Here is a 17,418-nt window from a genome sequence, read left to right as displayed (position 1 = left end):
CGTTGGAAACTTTACTGCGTATTTCACTAATTGTGATTTTTATTCTCTTTGCACCGCACCTTTTTTGATACTTGTCATTCCAAATTTTGCACCACACCTTTTTTATACCTTGACATTCCAAAGTTGCATGGCACAGACTAAGTTGGTAGGGATCGGGCAGAAGGAAAGGATACTATATGGTCATAGCATCTTTTCACCAACCTTAATTGGTGCAAAGATACTTGTCAAATACTGCATAAAGGAGTAGGCTTCAATGAAGTTCTTTATTATTTATCCATGTATGGAAACTAGGCCTCTGCACTATCACTTAAATCTGTTTTAATTTAGTTTTAGTTTGATGGAACTCATGCATCGGAGCCTCAATTCTCCATTCAATCAAGATTCAATTGTGTCACTAAGGCACAAGGGACATCTCCTGATTTATCTATGATGTATTACTGCGTCAACGGACTTCTCATGATGCATCTATGACGGATTACCACGTCACTATGGTAACGCAAGCCCATGCGTATGATAAGATCTAGAGCCATTAACAGAGCAAGGAGATGTGGTGCTCTTTTTGTTTACCACAAATAACGACAATGTTCTGTTTTTCAGAAATTCTTAGCTCACCGATATGGTGAATTGTGAACCGTTGAAATGTCCATGCCCTAGACGAAAGAACACACATGCCATTTCTGATTTGATGTACCATTGCACCATGGGATGGGCAAATAACTGTATCCTGTTTGTCTGAAATATCACAATGATATCTGACACACATGGGATATTTAAAATAACATCCCCACACATATATATATCTATGCCTGGGAAGAATTCTGCTGTATAGCCCCCTATATATAGTTATGCTACAGAAGGCACAAAGTCTGATAAAGTGACAGAGTCCACCCTATAAGGCACAAATGTGAGTTTGCCTTCCACTCTTTCATTCATACTCATTTTATTATTCTTCTTTTAACTACTGGATGGATTTATTAATAAATGAAAATTGCACAGGTGATCTTATTATAATATTTATGTGGAATTATTGAAATAAACTTGTTTTTTTTAATATTGTCAATGGTTGGCTAGTGAAAATGAGGAACAGACACTGGGATTCAGTTTCATAAACTGATATCTTAATCTCCAAATCTAAAAGAAATATTTCTTTTGCTGAATTAGTGCTTATGACCCACCAACCTTATAAAAAGTTTCCACTACAAAAGATAAAAGAACCACAATAAAATGCCTAGTTCTAACTCATTGAGCCTAACAAAAGGGTCTCTTAAAGATTAAAAGACATGAAAGTACAGGTTCTTTAAATTTGCTTGACCAATTCAAATATTTCCCAAATTCTTTTCAGCTGCATGCGATAACATTTTTCAAGACCAGCACCCTATAACACCAGAAGAATTTTAAGGCCTAGACATTTCAAGAACATTTTACTGTTTCCACTATGACAGTGACCTACTCATGGTATTTGAAGACAACATATGTGGCTCTTTCATCTCTTGAAGGGGCAAAGCATCAATGTGCTAACTTTTTAGAAACCTGTTCCGAGTTTGCCTGTAGACTGTTTTTGGTCAACTTATTAATTGTGAGCATTAATAAATAAAAAATAAAAAAATCCCTAATTTGAAAGTGACCAGACCATATTTTCTTTTTTTTGATACACATTTCACCTTAAGTTACAAAAATAAGAACTTACAACGTACAAAAATAGCACCATTTCTTTGCTACCGCAAATATTCATGCACCAGTCGTTACAGAGAGCATAACATAACTTTACAGTTAACACAAGATTATTTTCCCAGATGTAGAAATATGACATGAACAGACTTCTTCTTGCCCTTGAGCCTCTTGATGGTATCTGCTGAAAGTGTCAACATTTGGATCCCAAGGACCTTGTCACCCAAGATGGAGGCTTAAAGTCTTCTTTCCTGTCGTTGCCCTGGAAAACCAGGGCAAATTGTTCAAAAATACTAAAAATTATATAATTCTCATTCTTTCTTGACTTCCTCAGTCCCAGTTGCACGTGGCGAGTCTGTTTTGATAAAAAAACATAAAGAGAATATTTAAGTTACTATGAAGCACATTACACAATGCAGTGTATAGATTGTAGGTAAAGCGTATTTTACGCACAGAGTAGACATGAGGTTCATTGATGAACCTCTAGTGACATTATTTCTTCAAGAAATACATTTCCAAATAGAGGGAGACATTTCTGTTGTAACTCTCACTAGAGTGCTGAGTTAAAATATATGCTAACAGCATCTGTAGGGCACCTATAGTATAGGCAGATGACATTATCTCAGTGAGCTGGTAAAGCCAGAGAATTGATAACCCAAGAGCCAATTCCTAAATTCATCAGCGAGAAATAGAAGAGTAGGGATGATACAATAAATATGCGGTAAAATATGCTGCATTATACAGTGCATGCAGTTTTAATAATGATGCCACATGAATGGTCAAATGTTTTTTGTTATGTTATGTTAAAGGAATTCATTAGGCGCACGTACACCGAGCGGTTTCATGGCGCTGATTCCACAATAATTTCCTCGACACTGATAAGAAAATTTCACATGAAGCAGAACAAGAAAACCACTAGTAACAAAATATTACAGTTATATTTCCATAAAGGTTTGAGTGCCTTGGTACAAAGTCATTTGGTCAAGGGAATGAAGGGAGAACAGTCCTCACAGAGGTGGATAAGCTGTGCTAGCCTTCTGGCCAGCTTCGGTTGTGCACTGAGGTTTTTCACCGGTAAACAATCTGAATCCACAGGTGCCAGGATTTGCACATGGGTGTGCTGGCTAGTGGTGCACCCAAACAATATTCCACTCATAATTGTGGGTTACTACTATCTCTCACACCAGATTTAACAGGACTGGCCTGTGGCTGGCAACTGATTCTCGTTCAGGAGCACTGCCGTTTTACTGATTTCCTTCGAGTGGAGAAGCCCTCTTGCAGTCCCTATAAAACCATTCTAGAGGTCATAACATATCTCCCTTGGTGTGTAGGCCTTGTGCTGCATGTGTGGCCTATTACATCCCTAGCAGACTGTGTGCCATGTGAATACCGTCCTGTAGAGGACATGACGAATGGCTGCACTACATGGTACTGCTTCCCAAGTTGTCTTTTGTCGTTTTTAGGTCGAGCCCGGGCAGCACATGCGCTGCTCTGTGAGGTTTGCGATATTGAGGTAGGGACTTGAAGCTCCGCCTACTCTCTGCTCACATTTTTCATTGGCTTGTTTCATTCTCCACTGTAAACTGTGGCTGTTCACTGGTCAAAAGGCTTAGTAGTCCCTCCTTAGTACCGCCTTGTCTCATTTTGTAACCTCCCATGGCGACACCACCTGTTACGTGTGTTGTTGCTCGGTAGATTTTAATTACAGCCTCCGAGCACTATTTTCTCAAATAGCATTGTCCTGCCTGCTATTGCAGGCGGTACACGCTCTATCCTAATGCTTTTAAAAAAATGTATAGCACACATTTGCAATGCAATAGGTCTCGCATTCGCAAGAGTTGAAGCCATTGGAATTGTAAATGCCTTTTATTTATCAGTTTTAAAACCAACACATAAATAAAAGGCATTGTCATTTACAATACCAATAGCTGAAACTCTCATAAATGATATACCTATTGCATTGCAAATGCTTGTTTGTGGCGGTTACAAGCTTTATGCTCCTGTCCCAGCAGCTCTACTCCAGAAATTCACTTCCGCCCCCTCCTGGAACAGCACCCGGACTCCTTCCTGGCTAGTGCTAGGGGTCGTCTGAGGGGCTCAGTTGAGGAAGTCAGAGTTGAAACCACATCCAATGACCACTTGATGCAAGGTCCATTCGCCTGTGTTATAAATGCCCTAAAATTCAGAGGAAATAGAAGGGAGGGCCAGTCTTTAGGGATTTAATGGTTAAAAGTTAAAGGTAGCTTCAAGTCTGATTGGCTCGGGCTTCCTGTCAGGTGTAGCCAAAGGAGAATAATTACTGCTGTTTACCAGTACCTTTTGTACTTTGGCTGGGCTGTGATGGAGAGTCTGTTTACCAACCCACAAAGACATTTCCAGTGTTTGAGCTGTGCTTGTTACTGTTACTGTTCCCCTTATCAAGGCAAGTCAAAGACCAGGCCTTTGAGCATGAAGTACACCAGGATGCTGTGACCCGAGCAAAGAATTAAACTTTACTTCCATGAGTAAATTCCAGTTGACCAGTCTCAGATGGTGAGCTGATGGGTTCAGTGGGTGCCCCAGGTCTTATGGGAGCTCAGGCCATCTGGTCAGTTTCGAGATATTCACCTGTTATGTTTGGTGCCCCTTGGAGGTCTACCGTGGTTGCCATCGACGATGGACAATCGCATTCTGACCGATTTAGATACCATTTAGGGGCCTGTTCTCAGCGTAACCCCTGCCAATGTCTACTGTAAATTGTGATATTTTGTTATTCAATAATTTTCCTTTGAACTCTCCTTCTCTCACTCACTTCACACGAGTATGTCTTTCCCTGCACCCTTTCCTAGAGCAACCGTTCATTGATATACTGCCTATGTTGCAATGATTTTGCTATTTGTATAACATGAAAATAAAATAGAAAAAAAGATTTCCTCTGAATACAGCTGTTGTTTTTTTCTCTCTGGCGCGTGCTGTAGGATATGCAGTTCTCTCTTATGCAACTATCAATTGAGAAAAAACTTCTGACTCGGCTAATTAAATTAAGAGATTCCTTACCTCTTTGGTCTTTCCAAGGAGGAACGTTAGGACCACTTGTTGTTCGTATTACTTCACATCTATGCACCTCCAAGGTTAATGTCCTTAATATGTTTGAGCTCAATATTATGACAGAACCATCTTGCAAGAGGTCAAATGCCAACTAAATCCACAATGAACTGCAAACTCTGCTTGCTCAAAAAGCCCCCATTATTTCAAAGCAACACATTCTCATCCCGGCCTTTCTGAAAATCTACTTTGGGTCAAAGGACAGTTCTCATCAGTTTACCTAAAATTGGGGTAATGTGCAAAGTACATTATAAGTTCCAATTCGCACCTCAAATGTGCAGCTACCAATGAAGCTGGGTCATTCTCTTCCATGCTCAGATTGACATGTCTGATATTCCCAGGGCCTGCGTCATCATCCCACTTGGCTGCTTGATTATAAATTGGTTTCATAATCTGACACACGCTTACCTGCCGCTGTCTTGTGTATGCACACATATTCACAATCCTCCTGGCTGTCGAACTGGTTGAGGTTCCCGTGGCAGCCACTATAAATGAAGGGTCGGCATTCACCAACTTTTTGGTTGTAGTACCATCTTAGCGTGTACCTGGAGCAGGTGCCCTCATCCATGGGCAGGTAGCAGCGGTCTGTTGGGTAGAAGGGCAACGATGGAATCACAGAGAGCTCTACTATTCAGGGGATATACATCTACAACACTGATCCCAATAGTTAGACACAACAGTAAGCACAACATAGCAGAATACTGTGCTGTTATTAACAATGCTGCATGATGGCTGCTGATTGGTGGCTCTAATGGCCTCATTTGGAGGCGGGCCATAATGTGACACCTCCCAAAATTTGTTAACATTCCTATCCCCCAACTCATATTCCCCATCTCATTTACAGCCTCTCTAGTGAGACGGATTTGTATTTGAGGTAGCTTCTCTGATCCCCCCATGTATGTTGCTATCCTGGTCTGCCACGTAACCATTGTGCTCAGGGAAGGAATAGTCAATTAAATCTCTCATATGCATGGAGAAGAAATCCCAATGTGTGGAGGACTTTGGTTTTTCAGAAGACAGACCCCTACTTTGATGGTGGGTTTATGGAGATTGCAATAGAGCCAGCATGGCAGAGTGGCCCCATGCCACTATGTATTACCTCCAAAGCGGCTCTCACCATGGGAGGTGCTTCAGGGCAAAGTGTTGCCACTTTTCTGAGCCCTCCCCTCAGCGCCTTGAGACACTCACGGGTGAGTAGCATGCTTACAATTCCCTGATTGATTGATTGATTGCCAGTCTGTAGTCATTTTCAGATTGTGGCGTGCTGTTCGCAGCTTGGGTGGAGGCAGCGCTGGAGAAGCGCGGCAGTCAACCCATCAGAGAACCCCTTAGTCTCACCTGCTCTCCTCCACTCCTGTATTAGCTCTTGCTTCACCCTCTGCAGACAAATGGCATTCCTCCCAAGTGTTTCTATTGCCTGTATACTCTGTCCAGCCTGCCACATCTGAACCTGCTTGTTGGCCCATTTTATGCCCCATCCACCACTCTACAACCAGTCAGTCTTTGCTCTTTTGTCCTACTCTCTGACTATCTTCTCCACTCTCTCCATCCCTTCCTTGTTTCCTTCCCTCTCCATATTTTTGTACTAAAAGTACTCCTGCCCTGCCACTTACATTTCATCTGTGGAGTCAATGAGAAAGCAGGGGATGGGTTTCGTATATGAGCTTAGGGAAGTGAGGGAGAGGCACATGCAGGAACCAAGCAACGGTCTGCAAAGCTAGGGCAAAACATAATTACTTATCAAGAAGTAATCCACACACTCTGAAACAAGCACTTGCAAAACCCATGGGGTTCACCTCTGCTACCAAACACCGATCTATTGGCTCTAGCAATTTTATTTTTTGCCCTCAGAAGTGCCGCTGTGCATGCGCGCACACACGGCAATCTTATATTGCAGTTTCTTATGCTTGTTTGAAATTCCATTTTAAGATGCCTGCCGTGCATGTGCAGCAATGCTTGTGAAGCAAATCAATAAAACTTGGCAATGAAAAAATACAAAAGGACAGCACACACAGCCATTGGTAACTTATAACAAATACAATGGCTAATGGTTGAAGGGGGCTGACCAAAAGCCCCCTCTTCTCTACTGTTTATATTTAGTTATTGAAAGAAATTGTATTACTATTTGGGGTGGGTGAATCCTAACCTCTAGGAAAAATGAAAACCCTTGTCAGGGTGAACACTACTAGCCACTAAATAAACCCAAGCTCAATCCCATGGTACCTAGGGCAATGTGTAAAGTACAGTTGTAAAGTCGAAATGCAACATAATAAAAATCCCAAGCTGAATTGGAAAAATAGCAAAAAATGTAATGAACAAAATGACATTAAAATGACGAAAAATCCATAAGAGGCACCAGAGATATTATTTTTATAAGTTTTATGTCGGATTAGCTTCAAGCAGCATAAAGTGGCAATAATAGTCAATGGTCGCAGTAGACTTAGAGCCTAGTTGCAATTTGACACTAGCAGCGATGGAGCGTGGGTCGAATACACCGAAGTTCATCCTGATCAAACGGTTTTACCTTCTGACTTTAGTCCTTTATGTCTCAATCCCCCCCCCACCCTCCCCGGAGTACACTACTAAAGGCCCCTCCTGGACTTCTGGGGAGGGCACTTATAGACTCAGAGGATGTCAGGCAGAGGCCAAAAGTAGGCTGGTTGAGTTGCAACTTATAAGTTGTGCAGTTGCAGGAAAGGACTCTTGTAGCTTGTTATATCCCTGTAGCTTGAACCTGAGGCCAGCTAATCGACTCATGAAGTCCACTTCTTTGCCCTGGGTACAAGCCAGTCCAGGTCCAGTTCTTAAGGGTTCTTCTTAGGTCACAGACAGCAGGTCCAGTCCTCTTCTCTTTTTTCCTCAGGTCCATAAGGGCTCTGAAGTTGGTTCCTGGAGATGCCACATATATGGCTGTCACAAACGAGCTAGTGAGTGGGAATGACTCCCAGGCACGCCGTAACTATTGGGGTAAAAGGTCTGGAACCAACCCTACCTACTTTGAGCATTTAAAAGATATCAAATGTCTTCAGCACACTTAACTTGGGCTCTGGGGGCCAAGGGTGTGTGTGTGTGGGGGGGGGGGGGAGTCAAATATTGTAATCCTAGTGTTCTCCCACATCTAACACTAAAGTCCAGTTTTGGGCAGTCATAATACACAAAATAAAGCCAGAGACAGAAGTCTGGTAGAACAAACGTGTTTTCAGCAACCAAACAGTGGATGCACAAGGATTGTTTTGGCATCCGTTTCCCGTCCTTTCAAGTGTGCCCCTGGTTTTATATACAAACCTAGAAGACCTATCAAGCAGGATTTGACATTCAAGTAGGATGTGACACAGTAAGGTCAAAAGGGATTCTCACAGATCCACTGTTCATATTCTGTCAGGTTCAGAGAAGTCATCTCTGACCATTCAGGTAAGGCTATCGTTTGTTCCAGGGAAACATTCCCACCTTTTTCACACCTATTCAAGAGCTAATTATGGGCTAGCGGAAGTGGGAGAGCAATGCAAATTTGTCCTCCAGGCACGCCAGGCAGGGAAAAGGCAACAAGCATTATATTTAAAGGTTACTTTTCCTCAATTCTTATTAAAAATCCAACTTCACCACTGAATTAGATGTTTTACTAACTATTAAAAACAGTAGTCCCCTTACCAAGACACGGTATTAGGAATTTTCATCTGTGCTCTGGTTTTCTACATAGGACTGCTAGGCTTGCCACATTGAAAAATAGCGTTTGAGTGTTTCAGTCACTTAAAGGACATGTTAACATTCCATTTCTATGTGCCTTACCTTTGGGTACCATGCACTCTGCCCTGTGGTCTCCAAGGCCAACAAAAGGGTGACGTATTCATATTGAGAAGGGAGGTTTTGACTTGTCAAAAAGGTTTATTTTGACAGTTAGAATTGTAGAGTTTAAACTGCTACAGTCAGGCTACGACGGTAAGTGCAAAGACACGTTTTACACTTGTCACTGTAGTAAACGGCACAATAGGTGTTGCAGTTCACTAATCACAATTACAAGGCATGGGTACATTTTGCACCATACATTTGGGACCTATCAGTAAGGTTAAAATACCAATTAGAAAACTGTTAATTCAACCACGTTTAAGGGAAGAGCACGTGCCACTGGTTAGCAGGGTTTGAAGTTCATCAAGTTTGAATGCCTGCAACAATACGGGATCCAGCAAAAGTAAAAAAAATATGGGGTGACCATGCAGAAAAGGCTAATTCTCACAGGTATAGGTGCTTGTCTGTATTGGTAACATGAGATCTCTGACAGACAGCTACAGCTGTCTATAGGCAATTTAGTTCAAGTCTTGAAGCCCCTATAATATTTTCTGAAGGTGCAGCTGATGTTCCTTGGTTGATGAAAGACACGAGGTCAAGTGGATAAACTCCAAGGTATATCTTGCTAGACCCTCTTGGCACGCCTTCAGGGGTCTCTCAGAAACACTGACTTCAGGAGATCTTGCAGTGCAGGTTAAAGGCGGGACTATGGGGCATATTTACCAGGGCATTGCACCACCGGAGTGTCACTCTTTACGACGCTCCGGTAACGCAATGCCTTGCTCCATATTTATATTGCAGAGCAAAGGCACTTTGTGTGGCTTAACGCGGCATTGTAAATATAGTACCCTTTCGCACAGTTTTCTGCATAAAAGGGGCATGCAATGGGTGTTGCTGTGGGCGTTCCACTGCAACACCCATTGCTTTTTAATACTGCCCCAGATTTACAAGGATCTGTAAACTGAGGCACTGCCAAAAATTAACACCATTGAAAAGCAAACATCATAGTGGTGCATTCTGCAGCACACAAAGAAGGAGCAATCCACCTTTAATTCTGGTTTATGTGCAGGAGGGTGCCCCTTCCTGCACTTAATCATTCCTGCAATGCAGGCACCCTTGCTCCATGGCGTAAGGGGGCTCTGTGTTGGTGCTAGGCAGCTTTTTTAGCGCCGACGCAAGGGAAAACACAGGAGAGTGCCATATTCTTGTGAATACAGTGCATCTCTGCGTTTTTTAAATGACGCAGCATGATGCTGCTAAATTGGTTACAGTGCTGCGTCATTTCTTTGTAAATATGCCCCTAGGTGTGGCTGAAGACTGTCACTCTTAGAGCTTTTTTACTGAGTAAACTTTGGGATCTGTTTTGGCCAAAAGGTGGCTGATTGTCAAAATTCAACCTGTTCAGTGATGAAAATCACTCTGGCATTACCGGACAAAATTGTTTTGCATACAACAGGGAATTAGAGGACAATCACCTTGCATTCTACAGTATAACTCTCAAAACTGGCTCTTTATGTGACTTGAACCCTGCCTTTGTACATCAGAAAACTGGGCAAGTATATAAACCACAAAGTTTAGCCAGTGGGGAGACCCTTTGACTGTTCTAAATGAGTAAATGCGCTAAAGAAGATAAACCATTGGGAGTCCATGGGTAGAGGAGAAGGTTTAACCTTTTGAGAACCCAGATATTGTCTGTCTTGCTGGAAGCCTCCATCCCTTCAACCACCCACCTAGAGACATTTTAGTGGGAGGAAGGAGATCAGCTGAGCAGCTATGTGCCCCATTCCCCTGGTCCTAGTGTTGGAGACCAGTTGAGCAGATATGTGCCCCATTCCCCTGGTCCTCATGTTGGAGACCAGCTGGGCAGATATGTGCCCCATTCCCCTGGTCCTCGTGTTGGAGACCAGCTGCACATACAAAGTAACAGACTCACACTAAATCCACACATGCAAACAAAAGAGGGCAAAGAAAGGACAAGTAGCAAATAACCAAAATACAACGCAGGAACAATCTTGATGGACAACACTGCATGTCTATAGATTGTAAAACTGTCAGCATAAAAATGGGCTTCACCTGACGAAGCCCTTTAGTAACAATGTCTAGATGGAACCTCTCTTGGCCAGGACTACGCTGCGGCGCTTCATTGGCAGGAATGTACTTGACATGCTTTATTACTTGCTTTTATGCTTTCTGGTAGGTATGTGGCATCACTCCTCGTGTCACTACCACTCAGAGATAAGACATTCGCTTGGCTTGATGTTCCCAGAAAATGGACACCTTGAGAGTAGAGCTGTGCACAATGTCCCTTCGGCCGTAGGCATATGCATCTATTCTCTACTGCGGGTCACTCATGATCTATCAGCACTGGTATGATCCTCCTATTACAAATGGACCTTTGCCTAGGAACCCTATTACTTCAATATTGTATCCAGATTTTGGTGCACCGCACTGTATCAATGCATTATCACTCTTCATTTAGTCGATACAATAAGTAACAGTTTACAAAATTTTCTTTTTTTAAAACAGTTTTCCAAATTGTTGCGCATGTATAAAAAGTCTTCTTTCAAGATTCCAATATGTTTTTTTCGAAAAGCTTTAACAGGGCAATATCTCATATCATACATTCATTTCTCAATGATCCACAATCATATTGTGATCAAATGTGCAAACACATACTGTAAAGTTCAAAATAAAAGGAAATATATCAATTAAAAGCATGGTATGGAGAAAGATAAGACCAGTGATATATAATGACCTGACGATGATAAAAATCTCATAATTTCATAGCAGGACAATCGTTTCAAATTTCATGTATAAAACTTAAAATCAGTTTTTTAACACAGGTAAACAGTACTGTGTATAAATGTTATGTGCAATAATGTCCAATAACGACATATGTTGGGTCTATCTAATGTTTTATAATGATGATTTTAAGTTTGAGACATGATTTTGAAAGGATGACTTGCACCAATGATGTCACATGCAATACAACTCAAATATTATAATGCTGGCTTGCCATGAGACTACAGGACTTGTAATCAATGGATGACATTATATCTTTGGTCTTTTCTTTCTCATAATCATGCATTTAATTTACACCTTTCCATTTCTTTTGCACTTTACAGAATATTTAGCAAATTTGATTACAATATGGAAGTGGATTATTGAGTAATGAATGTGTTATATGAATGTATTATATAAGGTATCCCTGGCAAAGCTTTTGCAAAACACATATTGGAATCTCAAAGGAAGACTGTTTACACAGCTGTAACAATTTGGAAAAAGTTGTAACCCCTTCCCTGCTCATGACGGAACCGTTCCGTCATGAGCCACGGTTGCCGTGTGCTCATGACGGAACGGTTCCGTCATGACACGCCCGTTGGCGGCCGCTCCGCCTGCGCGGCGCTGTTTCCCCGCCTGTGCGGGGGGACAACGCAAATGGGCGGAGTCATGACGGAACCGTTCCGTCATGAGCACAGCCCAACCGTGGCTCATGACGGAGCGGCTCCGTCATGAGCACAGCGCCACCGCGCTGCCCCCCCGCACCCCCCAGCACCGCGGCGGAATTCCCGCCGCGGTGAAAGGGTTAAAAAGGACCTTTTGTAAACAGTTACTTAATGCACCGACTAAATGAAGAGTGATAAAAGTGCCTTGATATGGTGTTGGCGAACCATAATTTGGGTCAAACACATCCATGTATCTTTGGCTCTCCAGCTTCTTGGAAAATGTGTAACCTAATTTCTGTTTTTTAAAGAACCACGAGGTAAGCCACAACCATAGGCCACACTTACAAATAACAAGTCTTTGACAGGTGAGCCTGTTCATATGATGCTGCTACTGATGGTAGGTAGCCCTCTGAATATTGAAGCTGGAAAATTGAGAAATACAAATACGAGGACAAAATATCAAAAGCTAAGTATAGATTTTATGTACCTAACACCAATCCAAATTTATGTACCTTGAAAATATATATACATCTTCAAGGTACATAAATGAGGAGTTAGGAACAGGAAATCTATACTTCCATTATGTGCACCTACATTTTGATTTTTGCCCATGATATTCTTGTATATTACTCATATTCGTAGCCTCGTTATTCAATAGTACAGTTGTACTGATGATTCAAGCATCTTCTGGGAAGGGATATGTCCTATAGATTTCATTGTTGTGGCTAGATGTGTGTCCACTTTCATGTTCTTCACATCCAGACCTTAGGTTTAGCAACCCACTGCTCCCACAGTGACACAGGCTCCGAAAAGAATTGCTGATAGCAGAAACCAGTAATTGTTAGCTTTGAAGACATAATTCTTCATTTCAAACAGGATCAACTTTGATTCAGTCCAAATGTGCGCTAAGCCACATTCCTGCTTTTAGGTTGGGATTTTGAGAGTCTTAGTAAGTTTATTGTTGGATCTTGTCAATGTAATGTGGACACCTGAAAACCAACACCATTTTATGTCAACTAAAGGATGAAGACATATGGGGGTTAAAAGTGGACACACTGAGGTCTCGGTCTCTTTGACTGTGCAATTCAGGTAATATAACAGAAAGTTGTTTAGCCTAACTTGTGTCAGAAAAAGTACTGAAACCAAGGGCTATGCGAGCACTAATTAAAAACAAGAATAATAATGCACATGCTTACTGCATACCCTGAAACAGTAAGCACATCCGTTGGGGGGAGGACTCTCTCAATTATCCATTATGTTTTGGTTTGCAGTGCCAAGTGCTCACTAGAGGCCCACTCTACAACCTCTGTACACCACAGTATGGAAAGCTGAAAGCTCGCATGAGGGGGCAAGATACCCAACAACCACATCAAGTCTTTGTAGCTCTCAGGCTAGGAGAAGTTTGGTCTTCAGGTGCCCAGATTAACAGCTTATGACACACCCGTCATACTAAACATTGCTGTGTGGCACATGTAAGTCTTTGAAGATGTAACAAAGTTATTAGTTGTTTCTCAAGGTCTATGCTACTACTTTCTCTTTAATCGTAGCCCATTGGATAAACTTTGCTCAAGCCTGTCTCCAGTGGCACCAACAGTTACGCAACCTTGAAACATCAATGGGTTATTATCATTGCTACTTGTAGCGTGGATGGTCAACCCTATAGCCTAATAGAAAGCCACATCTCCCAGTTAGAACTCAACTCCTGTAGTTCCTGATGCCATTGCTTGATATCAGGTGTAAATATACATACTTTATGGGGTATTTCATCTATCCTCTATTTGGCTACAGATTATTTTTAATCTTGTATTTTTTTTTTCCAGAAGGAGTGAAAAGAGTGGAATTAAATCAGATTTTCAGCTTGAGTAAAGAATTTGTACTTAAAGCGGTGGGAAATGGAGCTCTCTGAGGATGGGTGCCAGACTCTCACACTGAGACGAGAGCCGCCAGACAAGTCTTTCTTACCTTCCTGTAGGGTTTCTCTCCTAGCCCGTTCATGCTCTGCAGTCGTGGTTGGGATGATCACCTCTACAAACAGGGAGCAAAGCAGTCAATTATGACGTCACTGTTTGAAACAGGAGAAATCCCTAAAGCTGAGTCACCACATGGAAAAATGAAATGGATGCTATGAGGTCATGGAGGGATAATCAAAAACCTTGGGCAATGACTGCATGCCATGAGACCAGTCCAATACCATTTTGGATTCCTTCTCCTTTTGAGGAGCCATGCTTATCCCGAGGCTATTTTATTTGCAAAGCGCTTTTAATGCAACTATAAGCTGAAATCAGTTAATACATGCATGACGCGGGTTAGAGTTGGAACAAGAGAGGCATTACTGGCGTTGCAATATCATGTTACACATGGACATGTATGCAGACACTCACATATACGCGCACACACACACACACACACACACATATCAATTAGACATTGTACAGTGAGACTGTTCTTCCAATTTAAGTGTCGCAGGGCAATTTCCTGCCCTTGTTCTGAACACCGTCCAAAGACAATGCCAGTTTTGACCCTGCAGATTCATTAGTGGGATTTTCGTTCAGAGTGGACACTTTGAGCTTAGTGAGCTCCAGTTGCCTCCCCGAGGAAGAATCTCAAAGTTAGCAGGGTGGTTGATTAGCAAAGAGACATTACCAAGGTATGGGATGGCTGTGATATTCACCAAAGTACAGTGTTTTAGATTTGTAAAGGTACTACGTGAAACATTGCGAGAACTTTGCAAACAGAGATTTGTCCCACACATGGTATGGAAGCTGTCTTTGTAGCAATCTGGGACAAGATATTTGCCCATGTCGACACTAACTTCATAAAGATGTTCAACTTTTTAAACGTCTTTAACACTCTGATGACGTTTATTGCAATTCTGTTATCAGAACGCTTTAGTGAGGCATCAGTGCCAAAGGTTAAATGGTTCAGGTGCATTGTTGCCACTGCAATTCAACTCAATGCAATCCTCTAAGTTTGATAACCTGTTCTTCTTCATTACAAGGGACTGGACGGAGACAATATTTCCTATCCCCATATACGGATCAACAGATAGCTGCCATTTTACAGATTCACATCCATGGTCAAGAAAGTAGAGGCCAAACTGCAGGGAGGATGGTCAGCTGAACAATGACTATCAAAGGATTCTGGTGCCAAGACCAGTCCAAATGGGACAATCTAACCTCTCCTGGATATCAACCTGGTCCAGAAAGAAGTGCACCCTCCAGGTAAACTGATTGGCTGCATAGCATACAATCAGAATACTCAAAGACAGAAACAAATTCTCATTGGTTGCAAGACATTCAATTAGAAATACTGAAACAACCTGAAGTTTTAGCTAACCTGACAGTCTGCCTGCCATCCACCCAATCAGAATTTATCTGTGTGTTCTTGGCAGCCAATCAGAAGCTTGGGGGGTTTGTTGAAGGAACTTGTTATCTGAACTGCAAAAGGAATTCTGGAAGTCCATTCATTTTGCATGCTGACCAAATATTTCTCCCACCCCTATTTGTGCTTTCTGTTCTCCTTACACAACTATGCAGATAACAGTCAGAACTACAACAGTGTCAATGGAGAACAAGACTAGTTCACCTATATTTTTAAAGGTCTTACCACCAATGAGAAGTGGGTGAAAAGAAGAACGTTAACATGAAAGTCGAAAAGGTGTTTTCCAACTGGGTCCACAGCATCCCCTCTGACTGCATACCCTCTGTCAGTTACCCAGTCTCCTCTGCTGCTTCAGACACAAATACTTACGTTTATCAACATAGCAGCCCTAGAATTCCCTCACAAATAATACAGTGAAGGTAGGTGCTATTTTCAGCATTAAAACCTGAGACGGAGCCTCTGCCACAGAAATCTAGTAGTGAACACAGGGGACAATATCAAACTTGACTACTGTAATGCTTTCTACGCAGGCCTCCAGGTGCCAGGGATCAGACAAAAGAAGGGATGAATTGACTCTGCCACTCAGTCTTGCTTCATGAAATCAACAAACCACAAGAGTTTGGAAGTGGAAGCAACATTGAAAATAGGCGCCACATTAAGATTTCAGAAAGGACTGAGCGAAAGTAGCAGAAAGCTTTTATGTTCTAAGCAAAGAGGTCCCTCATCCGGTGGTCATTGGAGTTGGCTCAAGCTAAAGCTGCTGTGCAAGCTCGCTAAGGCCCAGAGGCGTTGGACGACAAGCTTTGTTTTCACCACCATGTTTTACTGGATATTTCGATGTTCCATCATAAACAGCTTCCCCTTTCCTAGTTTAATGTAGATGACTGTATCACACTTCCGTTAGGCAGGCTTTCCGGAGCAACTTAAGTGGAAAAGAAAGCCTCTGCAGGGGCATTAACCTGGGCAGCTGGAGAAAAGTGGGTACCTAGGATGAAACCCAGAATCTTCACTTGGTGGACTGCCTTTATAATGTCCCTACCTTTGAGAGCAAGAACCAGAGTGTTCTGAGCTCTTCTTGATCATGATGATAAAGATGAAGATTTGTAAGGGTGCAAACTCATACACCGGTGTGTATCCTGGTGCTAGCAGGCTGGAAAGGTGGAAGTGGGCCACTGGAAAAACCAAGTCTCAAACTTCATGGAACTTGAAATGGCTGGATCCTGTGCAGAGAGAATCGGGCAAAGAATTTCCGAGCTTAGGCACCAGACAGAAGCGGGGTCTATTACTAGACCTCGAGTGAAAATGTGAGGAAACACTTAGTAGAAAAGCATCCACCAAACGTAGAGGTTCCTGGCTGAAGTTTGATCCTAGACTGAATAAAGGCAATTACAACCTTGTAAAAGATGCGGTGAGCAATGCTGAGGGCTTTAAGCAGCAGGCTTGCACCGCAGGCAACCGGTGCAGGTTTCTAAGATGAGATGTTACTGAGTAACGAGTGGGAAGGTTAAGGGCCTGATGCAGATCTCGGTGGATGGGTTACTCAACGGTGACGAATATCCCATCTGCTGAAATATAAATCCCACTGAACCCTAAGGGATTTATATTTCAGTGGACGGTTTATCCAACCCAAACCGCCGAGATCTAAATCAGGCCCTATGTAACAATCTTGAGGCGAAATTGTGGATGCGTTGAAAAAGCTGCAGGCCACTCTTGGATGGCCCAGACAAAGGAAGTTATCATAGTCAATGAAAGACATCCGGGGGATCCGCAGAGAGTGAAAGCATGTAGAATTAACAGCATTGATTTGTTCTTTAAATTACAGTGAGACATCTAAGTGTTCTCCTAGATTGTTTGTAGATTCTTTGGAGACTCCTGCATGACTCAAACGGGGGGGAAATACGGAGACGAACATCAACAGGAGTAGAAAATAAAGAGCAGCAGCTAAGCCTTTTGACGTTCAGTTTTAAAGAATTTCAACTTGTTCACTGGGCAACGGTGGTCAAACAGGCATGGAACCTGGTTAAGTTGGCAGAAACAGTGTCTACAAAAGAGACCA

General features: G+C 42.3%; 1 protein-coding gene across 1 annotated transcript in view; it reads right to left on the bottom strand.

Moving 5' to 3' along the window:
* Positions 1–1,647: 1,647 nt before the first annotated feature.
* LOC146797369 (uncharacterized) overlaps positions 1,648–17,418 on the bottom strand; it is a 401,286-nt gene continuing 385,515 nt past the window's right edge. The window contains exons 100-102 of the mRNA XM_085624372.1: positions 13,944–14,006; positions 5,161–5,337; positions 1,648–2,023 (exon numbers count right to left, since the gene is read on the bottom strand). The gene's annotated coding sequence lies outside the window, so the exon portion shown is untranslated. The remainder of the gene's footprint in view (positions 2,024–5,160; positions 5,338–13,943; positions 14,007–17,418) is intronic.

Source organism: Triturus cristatus, chromosome 9 (assembly GCF_964204655.1).
Source record: "Triturus cristatus chromosome 9, aTriCri1.1, whole genome shotgun sequence".
Classification (NCBI taxonomy): Eukaryota; Metazoa; Chordata; class Amphibia; order Caudata; family Salamandridae; genus Triturus; species Triturus cristatus.
Note: the sequence above shows the minus strand (reverse complement) of the source record. Positions and strands in the feature narration are given on the sequence as shown.